This window comes from Ailuropoda melanoleuca, chromosome 10 (assembly GCF_002007445.2).
Source record: "Ailuropoda melanoleuca isolate Jingjing chromosome 10, ASM200744v2, whole genome shotgun sequence".
Classification (NCBI taxonomy): Eukaryota; Metazoa; Chordata; class Mammalia; order Carnivora; family Ursidae; genus Ailuropoda; species Ailuropoda melanoleuca.
In genome coordinates, this window is record NC_048227.1 from 38,640,627 (window position 1) to 38,648,550 (window position 7,924).

Genomic DNA, 7,924 nt, shown 5'->3' on the forward strand with positions numbered 1-7,924 from the left:
GGGGTGACCAACATGGTCTAAAGTTGATTGTCCTGGGGCGCCTGGGTGGCACAGCGGTTAAGCGTCTGCCTTTGGCTCAGAGCGTGATCCCAGCGTTCTGGGATCGAGCCCCACATCAGGCTCCTCTGCTATGACCCTGCTTCTTCCTCTCCCGCTCCTCCTGCTTGTGTTCCCTCTCTCGCTGGCTGTCTCTATCTCCGTCGAATAAATAAATAAAACCTTTAAAAAAAATGAAGTTGATTGTCCTGATGCTTGCACCACCCTCTGAATGTACTACAACACCCTGAACTGCACACTTTATTTTAAAAAAGATTTTATGTGTTTTATGTATTTTAGAAAGAGAGAGAGAGCATGCGTGAGCAGCGGGAGCAGGGGCAGGGGGAGGGGGAGGGACAAGCAGACTCCACACTGAGTGTGGAGCCCATCTCGGGGCTCAGACTCACAACCCTGAGATCATGGCCTGAGCTGAAATCAGTTGAGACAGTTGCCCAACAGCCCGAGCCACCCAGCGCCTTGAACACTTGAAATGAGCTAATGTGGGAAGTGCAGGCTGTGAATTGTATCTCAGTACAGCTGTGAAAGGTTGTGTGATATCATTCCTCCCACTTCGTTCTTCATTTCTAAAGTGGTTTGGTCATTCTAGTCCCTATGCCTTTCCACGTGAATTTTAGAGTCAGCCAAGGAGGTATCTGCCCATCGTCCTGCTGGACTTCTTTAGAGTCAGAAGCAAATGTTTCCCCTACAGGGAGTTTTGATCACAGATATTTTGCTGAACTATTCTTAGAGAAAATTTGGCTGAGACAGGCCCTCTGAAATGGAAAACGTGCATAAGCGTAAGCCAGCATTGAACACCTTCCGTGTGCCGGGCACTGTGCTGGCGTTTTACGCATGTCGTGGTGCTCATTTCTTCTTGCCTGATGGGAGATGGTGAGCTCGTCAGGCCTTGAGGGCAGGAGTAGCACTGGATGGACGCCTCCTGTCCGCTCAGCAGACGAGGTAGGGATCTCTCCCTGGCTGCAGGTACCTGTGTGTGTCCTGGAGGCGGAGTTTGCCTTCCCAGAAGCTCCTTCCAACACTGCCTGGGTCCTTCTCCATCCTGGTCTCTCCCTTATTTACATTTCACAGCTGCCCCCCTCCTTTTGAGACTGAGTTCCCTTCTCCCAGGGTGTACCCACCCTCCCCTGGCTTTAGGATTGTTTGCTAACTGTCCTGGGCGGTGCTGCCAACCCCGGAGGGCTCTAGGGTGTGTGCCTGGAGTGTGGCTGAGCCTCTGTGGGTCCGTTCCAGACTGCCATGAGCCCGGCCCTCCTCGGTCAGCTCCTGCTGTCGCTTGGTTCAGAAGGAAACTCCAGGACCACCTCAAGCACGTGGGCCTACAGTAAGCGTGTGTGGCCATGCCTAAGCTTCCACTTCTAGAAAGCAGAGAGGCGGGGAGAGAGACAGAGACAAGCAGACCGACCGGCAAAGAAAACAGAACGAGTGAGTGAGATACAAGAGACAGAGGGTCAGAGGGAAGGCCAGGCAGAGGCAGGGAGTCTGGAGGCCCTGGGTGAGGCACAGAGAAGTCTGTGTGCCTGGGGGAGTCCCTCTAGCTGTGGGAGACCTGTGGCCAGAAAACACTGCAGGGCTTCCCTGTCTGCTCACAGAAGGTCATGACCACGGATCCCAGGCAGCTGCCTTGTCTAAGGGGGATGGCCCTCGCCTCCCATCAGGCTTCCAGGGCCTCCTCTCCCCCCTGGCAGAAACTCCACCCCATCCTTGGCCTCAACGAGGAGAGGGAGCCGCTGGAGGGCTCTTTATTCCTGAAACTTCCAAGCCCCACAAACCATTGTTGTGGGCAAACATCCCATTATTATTGTTGTTGTTGTTGTTATCATTTTTACTTCTTTCGTTGTGAAATATACTACAGGCCACACGTAGAGCTTAATGAATTGGTATAAAGTGGGTACTCAGCCCCTCATCCTCCCCAAAGTCGATCCCTACCCTGACTTCCTTCTTGCTTTTCAGTCCCCTTTACCGCCCAAAGATGCATTCTTTTTTTTTAAGATTTTATTTATTCATTTGAGAGAGGGAGAGAGCGAGAGAGACAGAGAGAGAGCAGGCACATGAGCAGGGGGAGGGGCAGAGGGAGAAGCAGACTCCCCAATGAGCAGGCAAGCCAGGACACAAGGGCTCCATCCCAGGACCGCAGGACCCCAGGATCACGCCCTGAGCTGAGGGCAGCCACTTAACCGACTGAGCCACCCCAGGCGCCCCCACCCCCACCCCCATACGCATTCTTAAGCCCTTCGGTTGTTTCTGCCTGCTTTCGACCTTCAGATACACGAAACAGTATCTTGGGTCTACTTTTGTGTCTGCCTTCTTTCACCATGTTTGCGAGATGCCGGCCGTGTCGTGGGAGGTAATTTTCACTGCTGTGCTGAATCTCCTTGTACAAACAGACCTGGGTTCATACATTGGCTGCTTAAGGCCTTGGCTATTAGGAATAATGTGATGACCGTTCCTGTACGTGTCACTTGGTGGCCACATGCTTGCAGTTCTAAAGGGAACACTCCCAGGAGTGAGGTTACTGGTTCCAGGGCTGGTCCTAGCTGTATTTTCAGCTTTCGTGGATAATGCCAGACTGCTTGCCGAGTAGCTGTACCGCCTGTCAGCCCCACTGCTGCTGCGTGGGAGCACCCATCCAAGCATTTCCCGAGGCCGGCCTCTGCTCTCCCTAGGTGTTAGCTTTCCTGTGGGTGTCTAGTGCTGCCGCACGTTTTCATAATTTGCATTTTCCTGGTGACTGATGAGGTTGGGTTCCCATATTTGCTGTTCAACTGGATTTCCTCTTTTTAATTTTTTTCAGTGTGACTATCGTGGACTCACGATATTGTTTGAGCTGTAAGAGGTCCTCCTGTTTGTAGCATCAGTTCGTGCCTGTCTTTCTACTGTGTTGCTAGTCTTACTGACTTAGAGGAATTTAAAATATAGTCTCGATCTAAGTTCCTGGTCAGGTTTCTGTCCTATCTCCCTCAACTCAGTTGTTTGAACTCTAGTCTCCTTTTTTTTTTTTTCCTAAGGTTTTATTTCTTTGGGACGCCCGGGTGGCTCTGTCAGTGAAGCGTCTGCCTTTGGTTCAGGTCATGATCCCAGGGTCCTGGGATCCATCCCCACGTCTCCCTCTCCCCCTGCTTGTGCTCTTTCTCTTTCTCTTTGTTTTATTTATTTATTTATTTGAGAGAGAGAGAGAGCAAGTGAGAGAGCAAGCAGGAGGCGGGGGACAGGGAAGGGGCAGAGGGGGAGTGAGAAACAGACTCGCTCTGATCAGGGACCCGACGCGGGCTCGATCCCAGGACCCCGGATCATCATCCGAGGCAAAGGCAGACACTTAACCGACTGAGCCACCCAGGCGCCCCTGACTCCACTCTCTTATCACTCTTTTTGATTGAACAAAAGTTTATCATTTTAATGCAGTCAAATTTAGTTATTTTTCGGTCCCATTTAAAAGCGTTGCACCTTCTACTTACAAGAGCCAGATTTCTATCAATGGATGAATGAATAAACAAATTATGGAATTTCCATTCAATGAGATATTATTCAGCCATAAAAATAAAGCACCGATACCCACTACAGCATGGACGACCCTTGAGAACATCGTACTAAGTGAAAAAAGTCAGACACCCAAGACCACGTGCGTATGATCCCATCCATGCGAAGCGTCCAGACAGGCAAGTCCATTCAGGTAGAAAGCGGATGAGTGGGTGCCAGGGGCTGGGGTGGGGGAAATGGCGAGCAGCTACTGAGTTTTCTTTTGGGATGCTGAAAATACTGGAACTAGACAGTGAGGATGTTTGCATGCCACTGTGAATGTACAGAACAGAACTGAATTGTTCACTTTGCAAGGGTTAATTTTGCAGTATGCGAATTTTACCTCAATTTTCTAAAAAGTGAAATAAGCGTTGTGCTGAATACTGAGGCGAAGAGAGCCTTGCATGTTAGCTTTCTAAGAACTTTACCGTTTGGTCTTTCGAGTCAGCCAATGGTCCACGTGGGACCAGTCTTGCATGTGGTGTGAGGTGAGGTGTGCCGTGGTTTTAGCTGACATTTGTGGTGTGCTGTCTGAATTCTGGGTACAGCATCAAACACTCTCACTGTTGGCTGCTTGGCCCTTACAGCTCTCTGGGGGAGAATTTTTCTTTTATTATCATTACATGCTTTAAGATAAGGAAATCGAGGCTTAGGAAGGTTATGAAATGTTCAAAGTTTCAGTGAAGGAGGGAACAAGCCCCAGTGGGACGAGGAGACCTAGGCTTGGTGTGGGTCGGATTGCTGGCTCTCTGGGGCTCAGGCAAGTCTCCTCTGTCTCTGGGCCTGGGTTCTCCCACCTGTGACACAGGAGCCTGAGACTGGCAGCACTTTAGGACATTGAGACCTGCTGCACTCAGCTGAACTCCAAGCCCCGGGCTCAGCTGAGCTTGTGTAGTTGGGGCTGAGCTCAGAGGGACCCTGGTGACTCAGCAGAAGGTGGTGATGGGGCCCACGGGCATTCCCCTGAGAGAGCTCCTGGGTGGCCCTGGCAAGGCTAACTAACCTTGTAAACCCCAGTTCCACATTAGCAACCTCTCAGGTGGGGGTTAAAATAACCCCCACCTCACTGCTGGGAGGGATAATTTGTTGCCATAGGACCTCAGGACATGGCAGCATGAATTCAAGATTATTGTAGTACTACTGTGAGTAGGTGACTCTTTCTGGGCAGGAACCCTGCTGCTCAGAGGGTGGAGAGGTCAAGGTGGGTCCAAGATAGGGAATGTGAGCCCCGCCTGGCCCTCTGACAGACAGTGGCAGCTCTATTGGCCCAAAACAAGTGGCAGGACTGATAAGGCCCGACTAACCAAGTGGCCTCCTAGCCCTGCCCAGGGAGGACCCGGGTTGGGTGGAAGGGGCAGGAATTTTGGTTTCCAAGAATCCAGTGACCTTCAAAAAGGTAGGATACTAAACAGAGTCATTTAAATTAAAAATGAAAATGTAGAGGCACGGGGTGTCAGCAGGAAAGTTGGAGGACATAAGCAAAGGTTGGCCCCGGACACATCACTGTTCAGGAAAGCATTACGGCTTTGAGCTAGGACCACACTTGGAGACCACCTGCCCCCAGTCCTGTCACGGATGGGGAGGCCCAAAGTAGAGCCAGCCTCCCCTCAGGTCCCTCCAGCTGCCGGCACCAGACTGGACTGGCCCGGGAGTGACAGTGTCTCAGACTCCTGTAATAGCCACATGAGGCAGGTCAGCGAGGGTGTGCTTTCCCCAGTCCAGCCTGGATAGCCTGCGAGGGCAGCCTGGGAAGGGGTGCCTCTGGGAGCTCGTGGCCTGGGTCCTGGTGGTTTCCCTCCACCTTTCATGGATTGCAATCTCACTACAGTGTTAAAATACTAACCATATAGCCAGAAAAATAAACAAGAAATGCTCTTGCGAATGTTTCCAGCAGGAAGCGGGCCCTGAGGGGGTGAGGGGAGAATGGTGGGTTCCTCCAAGTCTGGGCGTTCCCCCAGCCCAGTGCCCTGTAGAGAGATCCCCATGACCACAGCTGGCTGCTCCCCCAGACAGAGGTTTCCCCTTTCCCGTCGTCCCAGCTCCCTCAGGCTCACCTCCTGCTGCTGTGCCCTTATTTCCATTCTAGAGACATTCCTGGTAACTTTAGGAGAACTCAGAAACCTTTTCATTATATATAAAACCAGACCCATATGAGACTAGGAAAAAGGCTTGCAGAATCTGTAATAGAGCGTGACTATCCCTCTAAAGGAGGAACACACCCAACCACCAAGGAAGGACAAACAACCCGTAGGGAAAACAAGAAGGTGATTCGCGGACGCTGGCCAATAATCAAGTGATACAGTTCTCCACCTCAGTAATAACCAGAGAAACGCAACCGAAAATAAGACAGCTTTTCTCTTTTTGGAAATTTTGGAAAAAAAATAAAATCAATGCTACACAGCCCCATGCAGGGCTACTGTTTGTTGGTAACATCTGAGACATGCCCACCGTGTGTAAGTTTCATGCTGGTGTGCCCACCCACAGGTGTGCCAGGCATCAGGTTTGCTGCAACAGGTGACTCCACCAAGAAGTCAGAGGGTGGGGTGCTTGAGAGACTGGAATGGGGCATAAAATTCCCATAACATGTACTTCACTCATTTCAAGTGTGCAGTTCAGGGTGTTGTAGTACATTCAGAGGGTGGTGCAAGCATCAGGACAATCAACTTTAGACCATGTTCGTCACCCCAAGAGAAACGCCACGCCCTAGCAGACACACACGCCGACCCCCAGACCTAAACAACCTGACCTACTCTCTTTCTCTGTGCATAACCCCGCTCTGGGCATTTCAGATGGATGGAACCCCGCAACATGTGTATTTTCAAGGTTCATTCACACATCAGTACTTCATTCCTTTTTACGACTGAGTGCTGTTTCATTGAATGGATTGACCCTGTTTTATTCACCCAGTCATCAGCTGACGGGCCCTGGGGTTGTTTGCACCTTGTGGCTACTATGAATGGTGTCGCTATGAACATGCAAGTTTTTGTGGGACCTTATTTTCCATTCCTCTTGGGTCTACACCTAGGAGTGGAATGGCTGTGTCGCATGGGAACCCTGTGTCCAGCTCTCTCAAGAACTGCCCGTGTCCCACGGTGGCTGCACCAGTTTACCTTCTGGCCAACAGTGTGTCAAGATTCCAATGCCACCTGCTTGCCAACACTTGTAATTTGTCTTTCTGATGATAGCCGTCCTAGTGGGTGTGAAGTGGTATGTTTTTGGTTTTGACTTGCATTTCCCTAATGAGTAATGACCAGGAGCATCTTTTCATGAGCTTACTGGCCATTTGTCTGTAATCTTTGGAGAAACGTCCTTTCACATCCTTTGCCCACTTTCTTTCCTTTCCTTTCCTTCCTTCCTCCCTCCCTCCCTCCCTTCCTTCCTCTTTAGATAGATTGATAGAGTCTCTACATCCAAGGTGTGGCTCAAATTCACGACCCCGAGGTCGGGACTCACACACTAGGGACTGAGCCCACCAGGCGCCCTCCCTGTTTTTCAGTTGGTTGTCTTTATTGTTGAGCTGTAAGCTGTTTGTTTTGTTAATATATTCTGGATACAATTCCCTTATATGATTTGCAAATATTTTCTGTCGTTCTGTGGGTGCTCTTTTTACTTTCTTCCGTCATGCCCTTTGAAGCAGAGAAGGTTTTAATTTGGCAAGTACAATTTATTTTTTTCTTTAGTTGTTTGAGAGTTTGGTGTCTTATCTAAGAAACCCTTGCCTGATCCACGGACAGGAGGGTTTACTCCTACGTTTTCTTGTAAGTTTTATACTGTTAGCTCTTACATTTAGGTCTATGATCCACTGAAGAGGTGTTTGTTTGTAACTTTTTTACTGTAGCTCTCTGCACGTCTTAAGCGCGAACTTTCTGCTCAAGGCAAGGGGTACTTTCCCATTCACTCTGGTGGGCGGTTCCCCTCGCCTCGCAGGGCAAGCACCGAGTCCGCGCATGCGCTCAGCTTCCTGAGAAGGCCCCCGCGCGTGCGCGCAGGTCGACTGCGCCTGCGCCGACGGCCGCTCTCTGCGCGCACGCGCCTTCTGCGCGGCTGCTTGGCCTTGTCGCGGAGGCCTTGCGAACTTGGCGGGACTTGGGGGGTGGTTCGTGGGTCTGGAAGCTCCGGGGGTCCCGTCCGCCTGGCTCCTGGCGCCCCACGTTTCCCGGGCCTTGGGCGCGTCCTCGTCAGGCCCCTTCAGCACCGCCCTGGGCGCGTCGTCCCCCGAGCCTCCCGCCCTCCGGCCCATCCTCCTCAGGTTCTCCCCCTCCTGACCCGGGCGCGTCCTCCTCAAGCACCTGTGCCGGGTCCCCACCCCCCCTCCGCCCCCTTCGCCCGCTTCGCCCCCGCCCCCTTCACCGTC